The sequence below is a fragment of the Cydia pomonella genome, chromosome 10 (assembly GCF_033807575.1).
Source record: "Cydia pomonella isolate Wapato2018A chromosome 10, ilCydPomo1, whole genome shotgun sequence".
Classification (NCBI taxonomy): domain Eukaryota; kingdom Metazoa; phylum Arthropoda; class Insecta; order Lepidoptera; family Tortricidae; genus Cydia; species Cydia pomonella.
Window position 1 is genome coordinate 10641685 of NC_084712.1, and position 6295 is coordinate 10647979.

General features: G+C 30.6%; 1 long non-coding RNA gene across 2 annotated transcripts; it reads left to right on the plus strand.

Moving 5' to 3' along the window:
• The first annotated feature begins 1201 nt into the window (after positions 1–1201).
• On the plus strand, positions 1202–5222 carry LOC133522063 (uncharacterized). Of its 2 annotated transcripts, XR_009799991.1 has the most exons (5): positions 1202–1271; positions 1791–1859; positions 2156–2215; positions 2812–2885; positions 4117–5222. It is a non-coding gene; the product is annotated as an uncharacterized LOC133522063 (long non-coding RNA). The 2 variants fall into 2 exon arrangements; XR_009799990.1 differs by lacking the exon at positions 1202–1271 and having other exon boundaries at positions 1315–1859.
• The last annotated feature ends 1073 nt before the right edge of the window (positions 5223–6295 follow it).

Below are 6295 nucleotides of genomic sequence, written 5' to 3' on the forward strand. Positions count from 1 at the left end.
ATTTAAACGACTTAATTAACTTTTAAGTAATCAAGAGTAATATTTTATTATTATTTTACTACCTATTTCTAGACTGTTTAATTTTCTTTTTCATGTATGCTATAAATACTAGAAATGCCACGAACATATGATAACTATATGGTATTTGACCTATTCGGCCACTTTTGCTGAATATTCAGTATTCGGCCAATACCACTATTCAAATCATTTTTATCAAATACTTGTGTTATATGTATTATCTAGGTCAATTAAATAACATTCTATCCTTTACTTGTACTCAAAACCTCCACGCATTTTACAGTCCAGGTAGAGAAACCCTCGACGCATCGGCAATTTTTTTTTTAGAGACCCGAACATGTGCACTCAACTTGTCCTTAAACTTTTGCGTCTATTGTCTCAATTTTTTTATCACCGGCCGCATTGTCGGTCTTAACATTCTAAGTTTTATTATTTCAACATGTTTTTGTTTTAATCAATTTTTCCATTAACTTAAACCCAAGTTTTAAAAAAAAACTCAGTAATAAATCAAAGATCATTATTAATATATCGGTAATTTTTTTTTTTGTACAATGAATTGTATTTAACATTTTATTTCAATTAATTTCTTTACTAGCAACATCAGTAAATACTGAGTATTTCCCTTGTTTTGTCTATGGCGTCGCTAGAGTATAGCGCTAGTGGCGCCCCCTAGCATAAACCATAGGTCAATTTGTTATACACAAAGCCAAACTCTTTTTGAAGTGCTAGGTTGTGATTGTGACGTGTAAGTACATTATTTTCTTTAAAATGAGACTTACTAAGATTGACCTTTTAATTTGTGAGTTCCCGATAATTTGGGATAGTAACGAGTTATATACTATGGAGATAAATTTTTGGCCGAACTCGCTCGCCAGGACTTATTAAAACTGTGCAAAAATGTAAAACCTTTTTTTTAATTCAAATATTTTGACTATGAAAATAAGAAATTTCAAGGATCGTCTTCGCAGATTTAAGGTATAACTACAATTATTCGATGTTTTGTCAATTATTTTATTTTAATAATATTTTAATTATTATTCCAAAACTTTTGTAATATTAAAAGAAAACATTTCTTATTACATCATGAAGACCAAGTTTCAATAAGTTTAATTAATTCATCGATAGCATATGATTAATATTTTTTATTTATAATTCATTCAATTAATCATACTTGTTTCTTTTGAATTTTTCAGGCTCTATTGAATGAATCCGGGTCGCTGGATGAGTTGAGTGACCCTGAATCTACCCTTTAGGTAAGTAATACACTATTCTCTTAACTCTCTTTTTTTTTTCGGAACATTTTTTCCTAAAAATGTCAACTAGGTAGGACACGTTCAGTTATTTCAGTATATATTAGTTTACCGTAATGTTAATTTAAACTACATATTTAGATTATATCTATGCTATAATACTATCCTGTTGCCATTATGTTATTAGTTCATTATATATATAGGTATGATGGAAAAAATTTAACTCATTGGCCTACAATCTATTCTTTTTTTCTTCTGAAGTCTGTTCTGTTTGCACTATAGATACTGATAAGAAAGTGTTGTTACGCCTACTTACTTGTTTTAAGTGAACTCTATTGCCTATATAATATGAATGAAATTTGATAACACAAAACAAGACGTATTAAGGAGTACCTGCGACCCTTTTTTTTCCCCCGACCCTTTAAGTGGCCAAACGCGTCTCGCCTTGAGCTGAGCGTCAGCTATTTTTAACACATGTATTAATTTTACGGTTTTCAAATTTTTGCTTAAATATGATTTCAGATACGTAAGGCGTTTTTGAGTAAGCTGATATGTAATTAGTCCTCCTAATTATATGACGACATATTATAAGTAAGTATACTTTTCCTAACCTAGCAGTTTTTTTTAATTTCATTTTGTTTATTGATTTATTAAATAAAACAAATTTAATGAATTTCATCGCAATAACCAAATATTTACTGTAATTATTTTCAAACTAATTCCGCATAACCAATTTTTTTTGTTCCAAAAAGTGATATTCTCGTATATATAATTAAAATTGTATTGATAATTTTAGTTTCTTAATGATATATTGAAATCTTCATCTACGAAAATAATTACAAAACGTCTTTGTTCTCTGTTTAAACTGGATACTTCCCAATTTTCAGATGTTCCAAGTAACGAGGTATCGAGTGCCACTGAATGCTGTCCTGTTATTTTATTTTGAGGTAATTAAATTGCTTACTTGATATTAACATAATTTTTTTTATGTAATATGATACTATGTATGATTAATATATATTTTTAAAATCATTTTATGAACTAAAAATCATTACTGCTAGTCTTAGTCTCTCTTTAGTTTAAATATATAAATTGTTTATTTATTTATTTATTTATATATTTTTTTTTCGAAAATTCCACTACCGCTATTTGTGCCTTCGGGTAACATAAAGTAGCTCAACTCTTTAATATACAAGCTTATAGGATAATATATGTATTTTTTATGATTAATACACTCCATTTTTATGAACAATACACAAATCAAGTTCATTCATTTTATTTTTTATTCTATGTATAATTGAATGAAGCGACTTGTATATGTGAATAGTGTTACTTCCACACATACAGACTATTATTATGCCGGATGTGGATTGAAGACCCTATTCTAACCTACCTATTTAATTTACATTTCAAAAAAACTTAAACCTATTTTGTCGTTTGTTATTTATTTTTATAAGCAATTATTAAAAGTCTCTATAACAATATTACTTTTGTAAACATTTTTGGTAACACTTAATAATAATAAAAATATTAATAATTTCAGCTAAACTACCACATTCAGCATCTCTACACTCGACCCGCGACCCCAAGAACCAGTGTTCTTCTACTCTAGACTTGGTAAGTACAAAAATATTCCTTTTATTTTTAAGGATACAAAAATATGACTTAATATCTAATACACTTATCATTTTAATATTTATTCTATTTTATAACTATTATTTGATTCTAACAATTATTTTTCTAGTCCAATCTTTTTATATTGAACCACAACAATACGAAGTATAAATGTTTTTATTTATAATCATTAATTTCAGTCAAACATTACGTTCGCCGGATCAGCTATTTTTACTCAATTTGCCTTTATAATATCTTGACAAATGAATTGCATTATATTTCCCTCTGAATAAATTCGTGTATGGATCAACTAGAATATATACGTTTGGATAGGGAATTGCTGCAATTACATAAGGACCTTCATAAATTGATTCGAACTTTTTTGTAATCTTTTGCTGAGCATTTGATTTATTTAACTTTTTTATTTTAACCCAATCCCCTATTTGAAATTGAATCAGTCTAAAACTTTGATTAAACTTGGGACGTTCAATATTTGCGTTTTTAATATTGTATATAATAGTCTTCTTCTCTTCAGCAGATAGCTCGTTTTCACTGCCTGAAACTATTTCAGTACACTGTGTATCTTCTAATGATTGTTTGATGTTGTATCTGCTTTTTCTATAGCTTCCACTTGTACAGGACTAATTGCCGTTGCAAGCTCGTTCCGTAACTGACTAAGCCCCTCTGTCATTTTCTGTTCAGTCTGTTTCAGCAAGTGATAGAACAATCCACGTCTTACATCCGATTTCTTTTTTATAATTCCACGAGCTACTCGTGCTTTTTGATTAATACGTTTAGTAATGCTTTTCTCGACAGATGGCGTAGCTTGTTGTATGCTTTGACGCGTAGATTTTGATTTAGCTGCGGCCGTTCGCTTCCTTGTGGCCCTCTCCATTTTATTTATTTTTAATAATTTTATTCACTTTATAACACTGATTTAACACTTATTTCACTTATTTAAACACTTATTAAACACACTTATTTTATACATGAATTTTTAATTTTATAAACTAAAAACATAATTTAGTCACTTTTTAAACACTCACTGGATTTCTACACTATGTTGGTAAAAAAATGTATATGTATACATCCGTACATATACATATATGCACATTTGTTTAATGAAAACGAAACTATCGCCCGCTATCTTTTTGTTTGGACTCGCATAACGCATTTTAGTTTTAGCTAATTTTAATTGACTATTTATACTAATGTATTTTTGTGTTTGTTTCAGGTAATATTAGTCCCTACAATGCAAGTTACATCGGTAGAGTGAAGCCAAGAGGAGAAAAAATTATATTGATAAATATTATAATATATAGATATAATTTAAAAATTTCAAGAAAAATCCAAATCATATTGTTCACATTCCAGTTTTCTTACGGCAGCAAAAATGTAGCCGACGAGGCTACTCTATGTAATAAACTATTTATATATATAATCCTGGTCATTCCGGCACCAAAAATGTACCTTACCCCATCTATTACTAAACTAATTAACTAAAATTCAACCAGGATTAAATAAAATTAGGAAAATAAATAAATTTGGCCATGTGATCGTCTAGGGTATTTACGTTGTGAACCTTAGTACCCTTCGTCTTTTATGTGAAAACTGATACGATTTGGATTTCTCAAAACTATCCCTAAATATCCTATGAATTTGTAAATATTCCTACTGTATATTTTTATTAACACTATTGTTAGACAAATAAAAAAATAGTAAATAATATATATTTTTTAGAATTTATCTCCTACCGGGCCCTACCGTGACCAGTTACCGTGAACAGTAGTAAGCCCTTTTTGTTCGTAATTTAAAAACTTATATTTTCCTTTTAATATATCTCTTCGCTAACCTAGCTAGCTAAAGGAAAATATGTATATGTAACCATTGTAACCATAAGTAAATATATTGCAAAGAATAGTAAGTACAAACATACTTTATCTACTGTCACGCCCGGATGAAGACGGGTCTCTAAGCTAATTAATACCTATTTTATTTTATTTTATTTTTAATAGGTATTCCTAGCACTATGTAATATTACTCTACCAACGTTTCGTAACCTAATTTCAGACGAGAAGAAACGCCAAGAAACTCATCTGAATCTACTAATAATGTATGGAATACTGAAAACAATCGTCTATTAAATATGACTTTATTTACCCTTTAATTCCCCAGTTATAGAAAAGCTCAATTGTCACTAGTGAACTGCTCCGCCGGTCACTAGCTCCCTATAACAAAATTATTTAGTATGTCCTCAAATAACTTTGTTCCCCTATCTCACCCAATGTAAAAATATATAAACCTTCCATCATATTTAATGTACGAGCCTCAGTAACCCATCCATATGCTACTGAAGATAGATTTTAATTTATTTTGTAATTAAAAACAGTTAAAACTAATGATTTTAGTTTTGTATACAAACAAACTAAATGTGAAAGAAAATAAATAAACCTAACACCCAAATAATGACTCTACCCTAACTCTACCCCAATTCACCTATTCTAATGTGTGTAAAACTAGAGGCGAACCTCTATTTTTACAGGGAGGAGTGTGTGTGTGAGGGACCCTAATTTAAGCTCTAAACGTTCGGCCGACAAAACCGAGGTATAGCAAACCCTAGTGTCTGTGTGATTACCTCCCTCCATCTGTGTTAGCCGAAGCCTGGGTACAGATGAATAAGGCGCCCTAACCATGTATATAATGTGTATAAATAAATATATTTAACAAGACAACGCTTCTTCAATTACCAACAGATTTCAATGAGTAAGGATTACTCCTAATGGTCCACACGTGAGACCCTCATATCCCTCTGTCAGACCTTGAAGAGAACGTAAGAGGTATAATCGTCACCTGTGTTGGTAAAAAGGCTGACGCCAGGCCCCTCTCGCGACCTGGACCTAACTCTCTACTGGATTCCCGAGTAAACCTGCTTGTCACCGTCAGGTTAGGTGTACTCGGTAGGTTGACCATGCAACCTGACACTGAACTGGCTCTAAAATACAAAAAATCCACAAAAATAAGTAAGTATTGACACTAAAATAACAATTGAACAGATTGACAAAGAACAGCATAGTAGCTACGCAATGTCAAACATTCAATCGTCAAAATAACAACCATTGTTTTTACGTCTACGAATAAGCCAGCGAAAGTGACAATCCGACGGTCAAAAATATAATGGCGGTCCTGGCTTAAAACTGAGCTATTTATAACTTTCGGCAACCGCTCCAGACGTGTTAGACGCGTCTCTCGTACTTATCGCAGGGTAAAGGCACCAATAGTCAACCCCTCCACGAAATTTCTATATTCAAGAACGTCTCATTTGCCCACTAATTGATCAATAAGAATTATGAATGTATTTACTCATCAATAATTTAATAAAGTTTAATTTTTACAAAGAATAAAACGTAATTTAA